The sequence below is a fragment of the Lepus europaeus genome, chromosome Y, assembly GCF_033115175.1.
Source record: "Lepus europaeus isolate LE1 chromosome Y, mLepTim1.pri, whole genome shotgun sequence".
Lineage (NCBI taxonomy): Eukaryota > Metazoa > Chordata > Mammalia > Lagomorpha > Leporidae > Lepus > Lepus europaeus.
Genome location: NC_084851.1, coordinates 7,759,390 through 7,765,550, shown reverse-complemented (window position 1 = coordinate 7,765,550; position 6,161 = coordinate 7,759,390).

The window sequence follows — 6,161 nt, the reverse complement described above, 5'->3', positions numbered from 1 at the left end:
ATGTAAACTTTCTCTCTTCAACTTTCTACTGCAAGAGTAGTCAGGGAAATAAAACAGCAAGAAGCAAACATAACTTGTAAGCATAAATTTCTATGTAATAAAACATGAATGCATTGCATGGTGTTTATATGCAGATAATCGATAAAAATCTAAAAACAAATATAACTGATATTGAGATTACTAGAAAGATCACAAAATCCACACATTACTAAGAATTAGGAAGAAACAAATAAAAATAATATTAAAGGACAATAGACTACAAAAAATCCACATGAGAAATGGAAACAAAAGGGTTAAATTATGTGTCTTTAAATGTTCATTAAAGCACTATAAAAAATATTCATCATTATCACACAAACAAGACTAGTGTATGCAAATACTAACCAATAGAATAAAAAAGGGAGAGAACAATCCAACATGGGAAGCAGGATACACAGCAGACTCATAGAATGGCGGATATCCCAAACAGCACTCTGGCCTCTGAATCAGCCCTTAAGGCATTTGGATCTGGCTGAAGAGCCTATGAGAGTATTTTAGGCATGGAAAGCCAAGACACTCTGTCAAAAAAAAAATGACCTAAATGAAAGATCTCGGCGAGTGAGATCTCAGTGGAAAGAACAGGTCATCCAAGAAGGAGGTACCTTTCTCTGAAGGGAGGAGAGAACTTCAATTTTGACTATGATCTTGTCTAAATATGATCAGAGTCAGTGAACTCAAAAGGCTTCCATAGCTTTGGCAACTCATGGCAGAGCCTAGGGTGATTGCTGATGCCATAAACAAGAGTGTCAATTTGTTAAGTCAACAACAGGAGTCACTGTGCACTTACTCCTCATGTAGGATCTCTGACCTTAATGTGCTGTACATTGTGATTTAATGCTATAACTAGTACTCAAACAGTATCTTACACTTTGTGTTTCTGTGTGGTTGCAAACTGTTGAAATCTTTACTTAATTTATACTAAATTTATCTTCTGTATATAAAGAGAATTGAAAATGAATCTTGATGTGAATGGAATAGGAGAGGGAGAGGGAAAGGGGAGGGTTGCAGGTGGGAGGGAAGTTAAGGGTGGGAAAGCCATTGTAATCCATAAACTGTACTTTGCAAATTTATATGCATTAGATAAAAGTTAAAAAAAAGATTAATACCAACTAAAAAAATGTTAGTGTAATAGATTGCTATATCTCAGCCAATTCCAATGATACAAAAAATATAAGAACAGTCTTTTCTTTTGCCAGAGGAAAAGCTTTAGGATTAATCTGTTCTAAATTTATGCATAAAGATATATGAAATGATGAAAAAAATACTCAACACAAAAGTGCATCACACATATGATGCAAAATGCTCAGGAGCTAATAAACAGCCTTTAAATTCTTACTGATCTGAAGCAGGTTACTGTGAGCCCAGGTAGAATCTTCTCAGGAAAGACCCTGGAGGCAGGAGTGGGCCCAGCAGGCGGTGGACCAGGGAGGTGAAAATCCCTGGTGGCAGGACACAATTTCAGAACAGAACACAGGACTCACCTCTTACTTTTCCTTCCCACAAGATCTGAAGTTATTTGTTAGCATTATGGAGGATGCTGATTGATGCGACTTTGGTAATGTTGTGCATGCTAACAGATATACACACTGTCCAATCAGGCGTGGGCATGAATGCTATGTAATCACACGAGATCTTGACGCCATCATAGTCTTCCAGCATCACAGTGGAGAGAGGTCCAGGGCGGGGCCTCTGGTGTTTACTGAATTCCAGTGTAACTCAGCATCAGGACACCACTCACCTCAGAAGCTGTAAGTGGTAAGTGTGAGAGTCCTGTCATGCAGATATGGGGAAGGAGGGGTTGCAGAAAGTTGTGGAGAAGGCTGGTCTGAGGTGGGCCTCCCCAGGCATCCTCTCTGGGAATCTGTGGGTCACATCTCCTTGCTGGCATGGCCCTTCCCTCGGCCCACTCTGGTCCTCAGTGTTGGGGCTGGGCTGGCAGCTGGGACTCCTGGAGTCCCGTCTCCTCACAGCCAGTTGCTGGCTGGGACCACTTTCTGTGACCCAGTGTTGGTGGCATCCCTGTCTTCCCAGATTGTGAAGTGAGCATGTGATGGACAGTAGGGAGAACCCAGACCCTGTGTGTGTGGTTCATGTGGGTGAAGAGCTGTCCTTCAAGGAGTCCTCACTTATTTTTCCAGAGATGACTTCAGTCCGCTTGTTTTCTGATTTTGTGAGAAGCAGGGCCTCAGCATAGCTCATTCTAAGAATCTTGCCCCCAATTCCCTTTGAAAATAATGGTGTCATTGACAAAAGTGTTTCATTTGGCTCAGGTTTCTGTCCAGGCTATGGGGAGGGCAGGCAGGAGGACACTGTACATTGATACTTGGATGTCACCTTTGCCTTGCACATACTGTGGACAGGTTGTCATCAGTCTGAAGTTTCAAAATAAAAATTTTAGCTAGTCACATTTATGAGTGCTTTAAAAGCTATTTATGTTCCATGATAACCTTCCCATTCCATAGATATAAGCCTGGATTCCTAAGTTAGTTTTAATTTTTATTTTGATATAGGGTGATTTAAAAAATTTAAAAGGTTATTGGAGTATAATGACAGACAAAATTTGTATACATTCAAGGCCTGCAAATTGATGGTTTGATATTTGGGGAAGTTTTACAAGCATATGGACTATACACATTATATTTTAAGCCTAATATCAAAAACCTTTAGGTGTCCCCTTGTACATACACATTATGAAATGATTACAACAATCACCTAACACAATCACCTTACATAGTTTTTAAAACACATTTCAGATTTTAAAACATTTTATCTAATATTTTATTCATATAGGTACTGGGATCTATATTATATCTTTTTTATCAATAAACTTTTATTTAATGAATATAAATTTCCAAAGTACAGCTTATGGGTTATAATGGCTTCCCCCCTCCCAAAATTCTTTCCCACCCACAACCCTCCCCTTTCCCACTCCCTCTCCCCTTCCAATCACATCAAGATTCATTTTCAATTCTCTTTATATACAGAATATCAGTTTAGAATATATTAAGTAAAGATTTCAACAGTTTGCCCACATATAGCAACACAAAGTGAAAAAAAAAATACTGTTGGAGTACTAGTTATAGCATTAAATAAGAGTGTACAGCACATTAAAGACAGAGATCCTACATAATATATTTTAAAAAATTAATTAATTTTTATGCCATTTCCAATTTAACACCAGGTTTTTTTTTTCATTTCCAATTATCTTTACATACAGAAGATTGATTCAGTATATAATTAGTAAAGATCTCATCAGTTTGTACCCATGCAGAAACACAAAGTGTAAAAAATACAGTTTAAGTACTAGTTATAGCATCACTGCACATCAGACAACACATTAAGGACAGATCCCACATGGGGTGTAAGTACACAGTGACTCCTGTTGCTGACTTAACAATTTGACACTCCTGTTCATGGCGTCAGTAATCTCCCTAGGCTCTAGTCATGAGTTGCCATGGCTATGGAAACATTTAGGGTTTGCTGACTTTGATCTTATTCCGATAGGGTCATAGTCAAAGTGGAAGTTCTCTCCTCCCTTCAGAGAAAGGTACCTCCTTCTTTGATGGCCCCATTCTTTCCGCTGGGATCTCACTCACAGAGATCTTTCATTTAGGTCTTCTTCCTTTTTTTTTCTTTTCCATGGTATCTTGGCTTTCCATGCCTACAATACTCTCATGGGCTCTTCAGCCAGATCCGAATGCCTTAAGGGCTGATTCTGAGGCCAGAGTGTTGTTTAGGACATCTGCCATTCTATGAGTCCGCTGTGTCTCCCACTTCCCATGTTGGATCTTTATCTCCCTTTTTGATTCTATCAGCTAGTATTAGCAGACCCTTGTCTTGTTTGTGTGATCCCTTTGACTCTTAGACCTATCAGAGCCATCAGTTGTGAACTGAAATTGATCACTTAGACTAATGAGATGGCATTGGTACATGCCACCTTGATGGGATTGTATGGGAATCTCCTGGCACATTTCTAACTCCACCATTTGGGGCAAGTCCGATTGAGCATGTCCCAAATTGTACATCTCCTCCCTCTCTTTTTCCACTCTTAAATTTAACAGGGATCACCATTCAGTTAAAATTTAAACACCTAGGAATAATTGTTTGTTAATTAGAGAATTCAACCACTACTACTAGAAAAACAACAACAACAAATACTAAAAAGGATAAAATATTACATTGTAAATCTAGAGTAGGGACAAGAGCTGATCAGGTCATTGTTTCTTATAGTGTCCATTTCACTTAACAGGTTTCCCCTTTGGTGCTCAGTTGTTGCTGATCAGGGAAAACAAATGATATTTGTCTCTTTGGGACTGGCTTAATTCACTCAGCATGATGTTTTCCAGATTCCTCCATCTTGTTGCAAATGACTGGGTTTCATTGTTTCTTAATGATGTATAGTATTCTATGGAGTACATGTCCCATAATTTCTTTATCCAGTCTACTGTTGATGGGCATTTCGGTTGGTTCCAGGTCTTAGCTATTGTGAATTGAGCTGCAATAAACATTAATGTGCAGATGGCTTTTTTATTAGCCAAATTAATTTCCTTTGGGTAAATTCCAAGGAGTGGGATGGCTGGGTTGTATGGTAGGGTTATGTTCAGGTTTCTGAGGAATCTCCAGACTGACTTCCATAGTGGCTTACCCAGTTTGCATTCCCACCAACAGTGGGTTAGTGTCCCTTTTTCCCCAAATCCTCTCCAGTATCTGTTGTTCGTAGATTTCTGAATGTGAGCCATTCTCACCCGGGTGAGGTGAAACCTCATTGTGGTTTTGATTTGCATTTCTCTGATTGCTAGGGATCTTGAACATTTTTTCATGTGTCTGTTGGCCATTTGGATTTCTTATTTCAAAAAATGTCTCTTGAGGTCCTTGTCCCATCTCTTAAGTGGGTTGTTTGTTCTGTTGTTGTGGATTTTCTTGATTTCTTTGTAGATTCTGGTTATCAACCCTTTCTCTGTAGTATAGTTTGCAAAATTTTTTTCCCATTCTGTCGGTTGCCTCTTCACTTTCCTACTGTTTCTTTTGAAGTACAGAAACTTCTCAATTTGATGCAATCCCAAATGTTAATTTTGGTTTTGACTGCCTGTGCTCCTGGGTTTTTTCCAAGAAGTCTTTGACAGTACCTATATCTTGCAGTGTTTCTCCAATGTTCTCTAATAATTTGATGGTTTTGGGTCATAGATTTCAGTCTTTAATCCATGTTGAGTGAATTTTTGTGTAAGGTGAAAGGTATGGGTCTTGCTTCAAGCTTCTGCACGTGGAAATCCAATTTTCCCAGCACCATTTATTGAATAGACTGTCCTTACTCCAGGGATTGGTTTTGGATCTTTGATCAAATATAAGTTGGCTGTAGATGTTTGGATTGATTTCTGGTGTTTCTATTCTGTTCCATTGGTCTATCCATCTGTTTCTGTACCAGTACCATGCTGTTTTGATAACAACTGACCTGTAGTATGTCCTGAAATCTGGTATCGTCATGCCTCTGGCTTTGTTTTTGTTGTACAAGATTGCTTTGGCTATTCGAGGTCTTCTCTGTCTCCATATGAATTTCAGCATCATTTTTTTTCCAGATCTGAGAAGAAGGTCTTCGGTATCTTCATTGGTACTGCATTGAATGTATAAATTGTTTTTGGGAGAATAGACATTTTGATGATATTGATTCTTCCAATCCATGAGCATGGGAGATTTCTCCATTTTTTGGTATCCTCTTCTATTTCTTTCTTTAAGGTTTTGTAGTTTTCATTGTAGAGATCTTTAACGTCCTTGGTTAAGTTTATTCCAAGGTATTTGATTGTTTTTGTAGCTATTGTTAATGGGATTGATCTTAGAAGTTCTTCCTCAGCTGTGGCATTGCCTGTGTATACAAAGGCTGTTGATTTTTGTGCATTGATTTTATATCCTGCTACTTTGCCAAACCCTTCAATGAGTTCCAGTCTCTTAGTAGAGTTCTTTGCGTCCCCTAAATAATCATATCATCTGCAAAGAGGGATAATTTGAGTTCTTCCTTTCCAATGTGTATCCCTTTAATTTCTTTTTCTTGCCTAATACCTCTGGCTAAAACTTCCAGAACTATATTGAATAGCAGTGGTGAGAGTGGGCATCCCTGTCTGGTACCAGAT